The following is a 14,155-nucleotide window of genomic DNA, read 5'->3' on the forward strand; positions in this document are numbered from 1 at the left end:
CATTAATCCAATCCACTTTATTTATAGAGCACATTTAAAAACAACAAAGTTTACCAAAGTGCTGTACAAGTCCCACAACATAAAAAAAAAATATATATATATATATATTATGATATTTTTATTTTTATTTTTATTTATTTTTTAAGCTTTGAATTAAAATCGAAGCTCGGCCCCGAAGCTTCGATTGCCAAAAAAAAATTCGAAGGTCAGCCCTAGGTCTGACCCACTTCCAGTGATGAAGCTAAGCTACGCTAACGGAGCGGCTGTTCCCTAAGCCTAATGCATGCACAGAGAAGAAAAGGGTATGTATCTTCTTGTCTAACTCCAGGGAAGATGGCAAATAAGCTAATTTCCCAAAATGTTGGCGTTTTCCAACCTGTTAAGCCTTAAGGTCCCCCTATATCATAAATCATAAATGATGATCATAAATCGATCAATTTATTATCATATCATGGGGTATCATTGGAAAGCCACACTTATTGGCTACAACCCTGTGCAAAGATTTTCGAGATCGCCAAATGATTGACGGAGCTAGAGTCCCGGGAGTCGGGGGTGGTAATGTGTACTTTTGCGTACTTTGGGGCACGCCTCACATATCGGCATGTAACTCGAGAACCGCTGAACGGATTTTGACAGGCAACAAATAGGGCTTTAATTCTACCTATATATTGTATTAAAAGAAATGCACACCCGAGCCACTAGAGGTCGGCAAAGAATCGTCCACATGTGGGCCCTTGGATGTTAAGAGGTTAATGTTTAAATAAAAAAATTGTAGCCAAGAGTAAATACCATAACCCTATCAAAAACAGTAGTCAAAGTGTATATTTTCATTTTTACCGATGTTTTATATGTTTTATCGGAAATACAAATTTATCGGAAAATGCTAATTATCGTAAAAACCGCAAGAAATGACTAAATCCAGATTCAACCCTGCCATTGGAAAGAGGAGCATTTTCCCTATCCATGGATGTATGATTTGGCCATAATAAGGTCAAGGTCAAGTTCAAGGTCAAATATGAATTAATAATTAAAGTCGATTATCATTAATTACTGTATCTACAAATCCTTCTGTTTAATCATCTTCCCGCGGTTCATTTGCTTAGATTTTTTGTACACATGATCTCAATAAGGTGGTGAATGAGCTCAGTGAGCATTTTTCAGAATTTTTTTTCAATTTTTGATCATCATCATCAAAATCATAAATCATAATTAATCATAATTAATTTATTCATTACAATTTACTCAGCCTAGTAACAGACACAATATTTCTGACACTGGAAATACATTCCCCCAGGTCCCTAGATGTTCCTAGATACCAAGAACATGCAAATTGACCTTGCAGAAGTGGAGCAATCTTCCATTTACTTAGGCATGTACCTTTAGGTGAAAACGGTCTACAGATTAACAGGTTAAGATGCATTCTAAACATTGATTTCCCAATAGATTTTTTTAGTAATTAATGCGATTACTTGATCTGGAAAAACATTACTCTTGCCCATCCCTAGTGCCAGCCTGCTCATTGGGAGCAGTTCAGGTTTAAGTGTCTTGAGAGTCAATGTGTTTGAATATGGCCAACAGTGATGTCATCAGCAACATTGAATCCTTGTGTTAATTACAGCTCAATGAAATGATATGTAGATGGAAAAATAGCAATACCTTGTCTTATAGGGACTGGTACCTTATAGTTTCATTGAGCTGCAATTAACACAACACAAGTATTCAATGTCCCCGATGACATCACTGGTGACCATATTCAAGCTTATTTACTCTCAATAACTGTCAAACTAAAGAAATGCAAAACTCTTTAGATATTTTGGATGTGTGTGATTACGTCCAAAATAAATCAGCATTCTTTTCTGGTGACGTGCCCCTTTCAGCCACATATTGCAGTGTTTTGCGATTTATTACTGTTTTTCAACTGCAATTTACAGTCTTGAAGTTAAATATAATTTACAGCAGTCTCTACTCCCATCTAGTGGCCAATATAAATCATTGCACCCTACAGTGGAGGCTGCTGACCAAATTTTTAGGTGAAGCACAAATTATTATATTATATTATATATTAAATAATATTTTTAAAACATCCCCCACTGTGTGTCAGTGGTCAGTGGACACAGATGAAAACATATTAACATTAGGTGACAGCGCACCTGACCAGATGAAATCATATTAGGTGACAGCGCACCTGACCAGATGAAATCATATTAGGTGACAGCGCACCTGATCAGATCAAAACATTTTAGGTGACAGCGCACCTGACCAGATCAAAACATATTAGGTGAAGGTGACAAGGAAGCCACAGACTCATACCCCCCCGACACTCAACTAACCGCCTCGGACAGTCCTTCATACCAGTGGCCATCAGGCTCCACAACAGTGGGCAGCGACTGGTGCCAGACATCGACCTAGAACTAATAGGAACCCAAGTAGGACAATAACACTACCTTATGCATACTGCACCTTATGTGGATACTGTGATACTGTGAATAATGAATAATGTATATTTCAGTTAGTTAGATAGTAAATTATATTGACCTATTTGTTTACACTGCTTGTGTTGTTTTCACTACCTGTACCCCCCCCCCCTTCCCCCATGCTGCTATGATGCCTGAATTTCCCCAAGGGGATCAATAAAGGAATATCTTATCTTATCTTAAAAGGAAAGATGAAATTACCTACCTGGGTTCCATCCTATAGAGGCAAATCTTTCCTGTGACAAAATGGGATCCAATGTAATAAAACTAAGTCAACCAACAAACTAGATTCCTGTACCGGATCTCCTCTCTGGTAAACAAGAATACCTTGAAGACTCTAACAGGAGCACTCATTCAAGGGTACTACGACTATGCTTGCACCTCATGGTACCAAAGCACCTCAAAGGCACTAAAAACAAGATTACAAACATCACAAAACAAACTGGTCAGACTACTGCTTGACCTTACTCCTAAAACCCACCTCATCCCTGTCCACTTTGACAACCTAGGATGGCTTAGAGTAGACGACAGAGTACAGCAACTTGCAATGGGCCTGGTCTACAAGATACACTACACCACTAAGATACCCATGTGCATGTCGAAATACTTCCCAAAGGTCAGTGAATACCACGACCACAACACCAGAGGGAGTTCCACAAATCATGTTCAACCCAGATAAAATAATTTAAAAAGTAAAAAAAAAAAAAAAAAAAAAAATTAATAAAAGAAAATAGTCATAACTTAGAAATGAGATTGCATAGGTCTATGAATCGATATCGCGATTCTGTTTCGATTAATTGCCCAGCCCTACAGTGTGTACAGTAAGTTAGCTTGGTGATTATCATTGTGATGTAGGCTAAGCTGGCTAGCTACTGTTAGCATACAAGCACTGTAGCCTACTTACTTTTTCATCCACAACGTTTTTTCTGATCCAGATGCATAAATCCACTTCTTCATGTTGCTCAGTTGCTGGTTTATACTTCGGTCCTAATGTTGGCGCAAAGTTTAATTTAGCCTGACTTGACTTGTTATAGATGTACAGCTTACTAACTACTAAACAACAACTTTCTCATAGTCTCAATTTTCACATAGTCAAAATGGGACCAGCTGCATGTCCGGAGGATAGGTTTAGCTCGGGCCAATCTCAAGTTTCTCAAGTTTCTTTATTAGTTGTCATACAGAAGTACAGAATACTTTTATACAAAATGCTTCTTTATGTTACATTTTGTATAAAAGTATTCTGTACTTTTGTATGACAACTAGAGCTGCCCTGGTATTGATGTTTTCCTTACCGCACAAATTTGCAAAATATTTCCTACCGCCGCGGTTATTACCGCACACACACACACAAAAAAAAAGTTTGAATGCATTTTTTTTGTAGTCTACTCTTTATAGCATATAGCCTGCCTCTAGTCTAAATGTCTATCTTTAGAGGATGACTTTGCAGCATGAATATTGTTTGGGATTCGGCATGCACGCATTCGTTATTAAAAGTGAAACACGGATTCGAAGTCTCCCCTCGGTGTCGCGAGCAGGGGTGGTAGCGGCGCGCCCACCGGTTACCCCCCCGACCCTTTCTTCTTCTTATTATTATAACGTTACTACTTATGATTACAAAGGCATTCGATTTGTGGCATTAACGTTAGTATAGTTACACGTTCGTATTTACCGGACCATAGCAAGGCAAGCGTTACTCAATTAATATCTAAGTTCCTTTCTTTGCTCAGAGCGTGCCGAGTTGTACCCATTCTGCGGTCTGTTAATAAAGTTTTCAATCAGACAAGTGTATAGAACGAAGGGCTTTTATTATAACATTTCGTTGCAGTAAAATCATTATGCCTCGTTCCCTGAGGAGCGACGGCGTCGGTAATCCACTCCGGTCTCCGGTGGGAGCTAACGTACTATTAGCCATGTTGTGACTGTGAGCTCTGATCAATGGCTCATGGCTGAGATTCAGGAAGTAAAAGCACTGCAAGATGCTCGAGCATGTGACACGTATCTCTTCTGACCAATCAGTGGTCTGCAGTGTTTCATGTGACTTTTCTGGTACCCAATAGGGTCGCTTGGAATCTCGACAGAGAAGTAGGGTATATCTGCAGAGCCGCAAGCCCAACGAGAGCGTAATAATAATAATAATATAATAAAAAACAGCGGTGATGCCGGTATTCAGCCCAACGCTGCGGTGGGCATGATGTAACAGCGATACCGCGGTAATACCGATACCGCGGCAGCTCTAATGACAACTAATAAAGAAACTTGAGAAACTTGAGATTGGCGGAGCTAAACCTATCCTCCGGACATGCAGCTGGACCCATTTTGACTTTGCAATGCAGCAATCTCTGATTGGATTTGCAAGGCTGCCAATCATATTCAACCTCCGTGTATTGGATGTCAAGGGCTGTCAATCAATCAATCAATCCTCCATTCAATGGCAATAGTTTAACTGCACAGACCGTGCTTAGATGAAGTTAATAGCCTATTTTGATTCGCTGTTATTTATTATTTATTTAACAATGGGTCACACCTGTGAAGTTTTCTTCACGAATAATTACTGCAGGCAATACTGCAGTGCAGGCCTGCTCAGAGCTGTACATTTTGGCCATTTTTGAAGAAAAAAAAATTCACTGGCATTTTTTTAACAGAGGAAAACATTTATAATAAAAAAATAATAATAATAATAATTAAAAAAAAAATGTATATATATATATATAGTTTTTTTTTTTTTTTTTTTTTTTTTTTTTATATATAGGTATATGTAAATTAATAATAATTATGAATTATGAGTGAATTTGTGTTTCACGTGTTGTCATAGAGAAACCTCCACTGGCACCCTAGCAGTAGAACAGGCTGTACACCATACATCAAATAGTTTATTTTCACTTTTGGAAGCCCAATGTGCAATCAACAATGATGTCTGTATTTGATTGTGGAGACCGTCAGTACATGCATTCCTCTCCCTTCACCATAAGACCCATTTGAGTCAGAGCACACTGTGTTTTATCACTGTAGTGGAGATACATTGCTCACTCACCATTGTATTAATCCGTTGTACTTAATAACCCCTACCTGTTTTTTATTATCTTTGTATCGTCTTTTTTTTCACCTGATTTTCTATTTTTTCTCCCCGTCCCAATTTAGTCGTTATGCCAATCCCCCCCCCCCCCCCCTCCCCTACCTGGTTGTTGTGCGCATGTTCCTCCTACTGGTCGGTACAAGGGAACACTGAAGTCTACCACATGCTTCCTCCGACACATGCGGAGACAGCCAGTGGCTCTTTTTTCACCTGGCAGCGAGGACTCTCATTGGTGAAGCGTAACGCGTGGGAGGTCACACTGCCTTCATCAAGTCCTGCCTTTCGCTGAGCAGGCGCCCAGACGCCAGATTACCACCCACGACTTCCCTCCCCCTAACCCAGCCAACCGAGTTAGTATGACGACCGGCCCAAGCCACAGGCAATGCTGACTCCGGGAGTCGAGACTGCAGCCTCTTGCATTGGTGACGAGGGAAATCTCCGCTACGCCACCTGACCGCCTGTAACCCCTACCTGTTATTGAATAAATCCCACAGGAGCCAGGGGAAGCCAGCTCTTAACCCCTGGAAACCTCCACATCAGTCATCACTCCACCAGCTCACCTGCTCCATCACACACAGCCCCACAACGCTCACCAGTGTAGAGAGACGGACACAGGGAGGATTAAGCAAGTCACCTGCATGTGAATTTTACTGGGTTTACATTTAATTCCTGTCGTTTTTCTGCAGTTTAAACGTATTTTCCTGCCTGTCGTCGTGTGTTTGTCGGGGTATTTCTGTGTAGAATAAGCGACAGCGCAGCTAAATGCTAAGGTTAGCTGGTGGTTACTGTAGTCAAGTCAAGTAAATCTTATTTGTATAGCACATTTCCAGGCAGCAGCAGCTGGCACCAAAGTGCTTCACACTTTTGTTTTTGACTACCTAAATGTTTACTGTTTACTGTGAGCGATTTGTAGTGCCAAATTTCCGTTGCGATGAATAAAGTATTTCTATTCTATTCTATAATGTTAACCCTTTCACTGTGACAATACAGAAGGTTAGCCCTCTACTATCACACAACCGACGGCGATGCTCCATCATTAGCATCATTAGCTCTGATAGTAAAGCGTTAACCTTCTGTCGTGTGGCAGTGAAAGGGTTAACATTATAGAATAGAATAGAAATACTTTATTCATCGCAACGGAAATTTGGCACTACCAATCGCTCACAGTAAACAGTAAACATTTAGGTAGTCAAAAACAAAAGTCACAAATAAGAATAGAAATAAGACTAAGAATCAAATACGGTCCGGGATATACATTTTCTATGTTTGTTATGTATATACATTCTAATGTAAAATATACAGTCAAAATATACAGAAATATACAGTAAAAAGTGTGGAATTGTACAGTGTCGATTTAAGAGTAAAGTAAACTCATCATGCCTCCTAATGCTTGCTGTGTTGACAAATCTGACCAAAACTAATTCTTTCTACTCTGTATTGTATATTGTATATATGTATATTGAACACTTTTGTTTACACTTGTTTACGTACTTTTGACTTTCTATTTTATACTTTATCTATTTGTTATCTAGCACACTCTCAGGAGCAAAACAGAAAAAAGCATTTCATATAAAAGTATTCTGTATTTTTGTATGACAACTAATAAAGAAACTTGAACTTGAAACTTACAATGAGGATTTCCTGTTCATCATCGCTGACAATAATATTAACAACTCTTCCATCGCCATGGCCCTCCCGGAGACCAGGGTCAGAGACGCAGCCATGGCCATGTGGCAGACAGACAGACAGTGGCAGACAGACAGACAGTGGCAGACAGACAGCCAGGGGCAGACAGACACTTGCAATGGGCCTGGTCTACAAGATACACTATACGACCGGGGTGCCCATGTACATGTCAAAATACTTCCCAAAGGTCAGTGAATACCACAACCACTACACCAGAGGAAGCTCAACAAATCATGTTAAACCCAGATTCGGCTCAAACAAGGGACTAAACACGTTTCGCAATTATGCCACAACAATGTGGAACGCCCTACCCAAAGCTGTAAAGGAATGTGAATCCCTGCCCACATTCAAAACCGCCCTTAAAGAGCACCTACGGGAGGCTGCAATTCGAAACTGGCCACCGTAAATGCCCAAAACCCCCACCACCTCCTAATAGACAATCTCCTCCCCACCGCATGTATATATTCCCTCCCCGCCGTATGTATATTTCCCTCCCACCCACCCACCCCCTCCTAATGTACAGTCCCCTCCCCATCATATGTATATACTCTGTCAGGATCTAGGGGTAACAGTACTGTATATTTGAATACCGCCTATGTCACAAATGTATCAGTACTAAATACCTATATGTCCCTATGCCATAAATGTCATGTATGTTGTGTATGTCATAAATGTCTATATGAATTGAAAATGGGGGACCCTGGTGGAAACAAGACAAACGTCTTTCTCAGGTCTGCATCCCCTTAACAATTGTATGTATTGAGCCGTACTGTATTGTACCCATTCTGCAATCTGTTAAATAAAGTTTTCATTCATTCATTCATTCACATTCCAATTACAGCGACATTAGCGGTCAGTGAGCTGAGCTGAAATGATGCCCATTATTCCTGTCCACCTTACTGCCTCACAGGTTTATATTTCCCCCCAAGCTCAGTGTACGGGTGACATCGGGGCCCGTTGGACCTAAAGATGTTGAAAAATTATGTTTAAATTGTCCACTGTTTTATAATAAAAAAGGAAAGCACCTGGCATAGAGACTAGGGTTGAGCCTCGTTTGGATTTGAACGATTCCGGTTCCGATTCAAGTCAAGTCAAGTCAAGTCAAGAGTTTTAATTGTCACGGCATACAAGTATACAATGAAATGCGGGTGGTCTTGCCCGCGACGATGTGCAATACAGTGGTACAACATATAATAGAATCCAATAAAATACAGTGGATACATTCCGATTCTCCATTTCGATTCCTGTTCTAAACTATTCTCGATTCCGATTCTTTGAGGTGCAGGTCAAAACAGGTCACACAGTTTGTTTCGCAGGAGATTATTATTATTTTTTTTAATCTTAAATTGTTTTCATACTATTCACATTCTCAGTTGACTTGATACAGTTTCATTTGGTTGCTGTACTGTAACTAGGGTATTAATTAACAAAGTAAAAAAAAATATATATATATATATTTTTTTTTATTAAGAATCTAAATAGAACCGGAAGTTAGGAACTGGTTCCTATTAGAACCGGTTCTCGGTGCCCAACCCTAATAGAGACAAACCATAATGTCTGTGGGTTGCCCACTAAATGGCCAAGCTGCAAATCAGTGATCACCAAAAAAAGTAAAAAGGGTGACAACACCCTGGGCTCTGCTATGACTGTACGACTCTGAACTCCGTTGCCTTTACTCAACTTATACCTACCTACTGCTTTCACTGTCTACAACTGCCCTCCACTGTAATCATATCATAATAATCTTACTGTAACTCATATAGTCTACCCATATACTCTGTATCATAGCATGTACAACAGTGCTGTATATACAGCATATGTATATTTACTAGGGATGTATCGGTTTACATTTTTTTATTATTATTATTCTTTTTTTTACATTTCTATAACCTTTATTTACCCAGGCAAGCAAGTAAGAACAAATTCAGATTTTATTTATTGTCAAAAGTATGCATAATGTTGTGTTAATTCCACAACAAGAGATATGGGGGGGGGGGACCCTGCATATATCGGTATCGGTTGATATCGGAAATTAAGAGTTGGACAATATCGGTATATCGGTATCGGTAAAAGAGCCAATATCGAGCAGCCCTAATATTTACATTTATATTATATTTGCAGCATATATATATATACATATATTTCAATATTAGTCTGAATGTGCCTGCATATAACCCCTCTATATACACCTGCATATAACCCATAGATCTGTATGATAGCATGTACAAATGCTGTATATACCATATGTATTTATTTATTCTGGCCGCATATATATCTATCCACACCTTTCTCTATTTACCTGCACATAGTCCTTTTACATATCTTTACTATATCTATATCTACATAATACTCTTACTAGTTACACTGCTGGCCAGTATGATTACTACCATACTGTCTTTACACCTGTATCACTGTATTATACTACAACTCTGCACATGCATCTGATTAGAACTACACTCAATAGTACTCATTTGTATATTTTGTACCCGGTTTAATCACCTGTACATTGTATATTGCTGTTGCACTTTACTGCCCCTCATCCTCCATTCTCAGGGTGAATCCTACTGCCTTGTCAGACAAAGAAGCAGCGTCTGTTCTCACAGATGAGATTCAGTCTCTACTGTCCAGACAAGACCTGTCCCTGGTCCCATCGATGGACATGATGAAAGGGCTCTACTCCGGAGGAGTCAGACTGATCCTGGATCAGTTGTCACTTGATGATCTGTGCTCTGTTATAGACAGGGGGAGTGGTTCATGTCAACAGACCCAACACCAAGGTTCCACCTCACAGGGAATTCCTCCAATTTTCTTTTCAAGGGAAAGCACACGAATATCAGAGAATTGATTGATTGATTGATTGATTGAAAATTGTATTAACAGATTGCAGAATGGGTACAATACAGTACGGCTCAATTCACATTTAAGGGGATGCAGACCAGAGAAAGACTTTCGTCTTGTTTACATCAAAGTCCCCCATTTTCAATTCATCATAACATATATGACATACATGACATACAGATAGACAGTACTGCTACATCTATACATTTATGACGTACCAGATTTACAAATACAGTACTGTTTGTGATACAAAAAGAGTTTAAAAAAGAGAGTATACATTTGACAAAGAAACTGTACATTGGAGGAGGTTGGGTAGGTGGGGTGGGGCCAGGGGTGTAGCTCCAGATTCTGGGCCCCATGAAAGAATGTATTTGTAGGCCCCCAGTGAATGTGAGCGGATTTTTTTTTGGCAATTTTTTTATTGATGAAAACGCATAATATGGTTTTTACCTATACATTCGGATCAGCAGTTCAGCACCTGCACTGTTGGTGGGTGAGCCTAGTAAAGGATGTCGCATTGCGTTCATCTTCAATGAATGGACCAATGCAATAGTCTACCAAAGCCCCCCCTCTCTCTCTATATATCTCACACACACACACACACACACACACACACACACACACACACACACACACACACACACACACACACACACACACACACACACACACACACACACACACACACACACACACACACACACACACACACACACACACACACACACACACACACACTTCAGAAACAAACATAGTATCAATGAGAGCATCAATAATACACCTGAGTGATGTCTAGTAAAACATATTTTTTTTGGGCCCCCCCCCCCCCCAGTGCTGGGCCCTTGGAATCATCCTAAGCTACCCCCCCCCCCAGCTACGCCCCTGGGGGGGGGCTTGGGGTAACTGTACATTGGATTATCGATGAAACCTACACAAGAAGAGGGTCTTGTGTATTATTGGGTTAGGACATTTACTGTACATTGGAGGGGGTTGGGTTAGGACATTTACAGGGGCCAGTTTCGAATTGCAGTCTCCCGTAGGTGCTCCTTGAGAGTGGTTTTAAAGGTGGGTAGTGATTCACATTCCTTTACAGCTGTGGGTAGGGCGTTCCACATTGATGTGGTATAATTGCTAAACTTGTTTAGTCCCTTGTTTGAGCCGAATCTGGGTTTAACATGATTTGTGGAACTCCCTCTGGTGACCTTTGGGAAGTATTTTGACATGTACATTGGTACCTTAGTGGTGTAGTGTATCTTGTAGACCAGGCCCATTGCAAGTTGCTGTACTCTGTCCTCTACTCTAAGCCATCCTAGGTTGTCAAAGTGGGCAGGGGTGAGGTGGGTTCTAGGAATAAGGTCAAGCAGTAGTCTGACCAGTTTGTTTTGTGATGTTTGTAATTTAGATTTTAGCGCCTTTGAGGTGCTTTGGTACCATGAGGTGCAAGCATAGTCGTAGTACCCTTGAATGAGGGAAGGAAGCATACTAGGACCGCTACTGTTCCTAATTTATGCAAATGACATGTCGTCAGCTTGTGACTGCAACTTGTTCCTGTTCGCGGACGACTCAGCCCTGCTGGTCTCTGACAAGAACAAGTTACAGGTTGAAAAAACATAGTCGTAGTCAATCTGTTAATAACATTTTCATTCAATCAATCACTGTGCAGATTGATTGATTGAATGAACGTTTTATTAACAGATTGCAGAATGGGTACAATACAGTATGGCTCAATACACACAATTGTTAAGGGGATGCAGACCAGAGAAATACTTTTGTCTTGTTTACATCAGGGTCCCCCATTTTCAATTCATAATGAATTGTAAGTAAGGGTGCAACCAGCACCGTGCAATCCATTCTTTGTGGATCTAGCCCTAGGTGTCGTTTATAGGGATGTGTACCGAATCTGGTACTTTTAAAAGGGTATCGACCGAATCACGTCGGTACTACCCGAGTACCGATTCACATGAGATTCGCGTGAGATCCACCGGTGCCACATTTTGGTACTGTAAAATAAAAACGTATTATTTTTTAAGTCCGATGATGTCAACGTTTCGTTTACCACGAAACCTATGAAGTGTGCCGCATGTTCACGTCAACGTTCATACGCACAATACACGCTTACCTAGGATTTGACTTGATTCAACAACAAAGCAGTCGTGGCAATGGCAAGTGTGGTTACACTTTACAAAGCTAGGTGCAATATTATATATATATATATTAACAAATTGTTCTAAATAAATAATATTGATGATAAATAATTTGAAGTTTGGACAAATTTTTTACAACTGAAGTAGGTAGATTACATTTTTAGAGACTAAAGTACAGAAAAAAGGTACTGTTGGGTACCGGTATCGATTCACGGGTACCGGTACCCAACCCCTAGTCGTTTATGATATGCCCTCCAGTGTCCTATTCACTATATTGTCCCAAATATAAGAAATATATATAATTTTCTTCCTAGAAAAAGAGGGCCGTCGTCTTATTTTCAGGGTCTACTCTAGACTTTTAAAGGTCATAATATGCAGAACGCTGAAAGCGGCACATTGAAAATAATAACCTGCACTCTTGCTTCCTACCTCCTCTTAACTAATTCAGTTAACTAGTCGGGTTACTCGCAATGCGTTGCGTGCCAAGACCCGAGAAAACTCTGGTTTTAATCGTTATTTCTTTTATTAGCGATATCCATTCATTTTCATCCATCCAACCTGATGTTATCATTGGGAATGGGTCTGAGCTCGCAAAAGGGCAAATACCGCCGCCTATCGTCTCCTGGATGGTATTGCACATCATTGGATTGGATTTACTGGGAATGTGCATCGAAAAAATAACTCCGGTCCGGGTCTTGCTTCTCGGGCATGCAGTATCGTGTTACCAGATTGACTGAGGACCCTCAGAGCAGCGTCGATTATGTGTTTCGGACTATAACATTGGATCAATAAACGCGATCGATATTTGGAATGGCGATCAGGAATTGGATTAATCCTTTTGCAGAACATCTGATGTGAGGTAAGGAATTCATGTTACGAGTCTTGGGGTAATCAGATGTTCCTATCACCGCCATCGCAGCGTGTGTGTGTGTGTGACGTTAGCGCTGACCAGGTCATGGATAATAGATTTTTCAGCATGCTTCTCTAGCGTACATAAGGACACAAATACTATCGATAATCTAGCGTTTATTTAGAAACAATTCATAAATCAGCAGAAAAATGACAACGTGTTTTGTGTATTCCACTAAAGAGCTATTATCGTGGATTTCTCTGGAACTACTAGAACTCTCCAAAACTATACTCGTATTCAAAACGGTATAAAACGGAAATGTACTGATGAAAAAACAATCCGTTTCGTACATGTTGACTGCAAGCAAGTCATTGATAAGCGACGGGTGTATTAGACCCATAATTTAAGATATAGTTTAAGCATTCGCAAATTTCCCCGTCCTCCCATTGACTAAAGCGCTGGCACGGAACGGCCTATTTTGGGCATAGGGGCGTGGCTCTGAATGTGGTAATGTGGGCGGGGAGAATGTTCTGCTCAACAGACCTTTCCCTTGTGAAGTAGAACCGCAGAACCGCAGGCTTAATGGCTCTATTTCATATATTTTAATGGATATTTGCTAATTATGTTGATTTTCAACACTATTTTGGCTTGACTCAAACCAATAGAGGGTTCCAGTTGAGTTCAGGTTTAAACGTGACGTTCAAAACGCTGCATCCTACAAACCCCCCAGTTGCCAACCTTGGCCTTTGGGACAAGAAAGGGTGCAAGATCAACCTGAGAGTCATCCAGAGCTGAGGGCCTCGTGTCCGTGATCAACCTGAGAGTCATCCAGAGCTGAGGGCCTCGTGTCCGTGATCAACCTTAGAGTCATCCAGAGCTGAGGGCCTCGTGTCCGTGATCAACCTTAGAGTCATCCAGAGCTGAGGGCCTCGTGTCCGTGATCAACCTTAGAGTCATCCAGAGCTGAGGGCCTCGTGTCCGTGATCAACCTGAGAGTCATCCAGAGCTGAGGGCCTCGTGTCCGTGATCAACCTGAGAGTCATCCAGAGCTGAGGGCCTCGTGTCCGTGATCAACCTCAGAGTCATCCAG

Source organism: Notolepis coatsorum (genome assembly GCF_963971535.1).
Source record: "Notolepis coatsorum genome assembly, chromosome: 6".
In the NCBI taxonomy this organism is placed as follows: Eukaryota; Metazoa; Chordata; class Actinopteri; order Aulopiformes; family Paralepididae; genus Notolepis; species Notolepis coatsorum.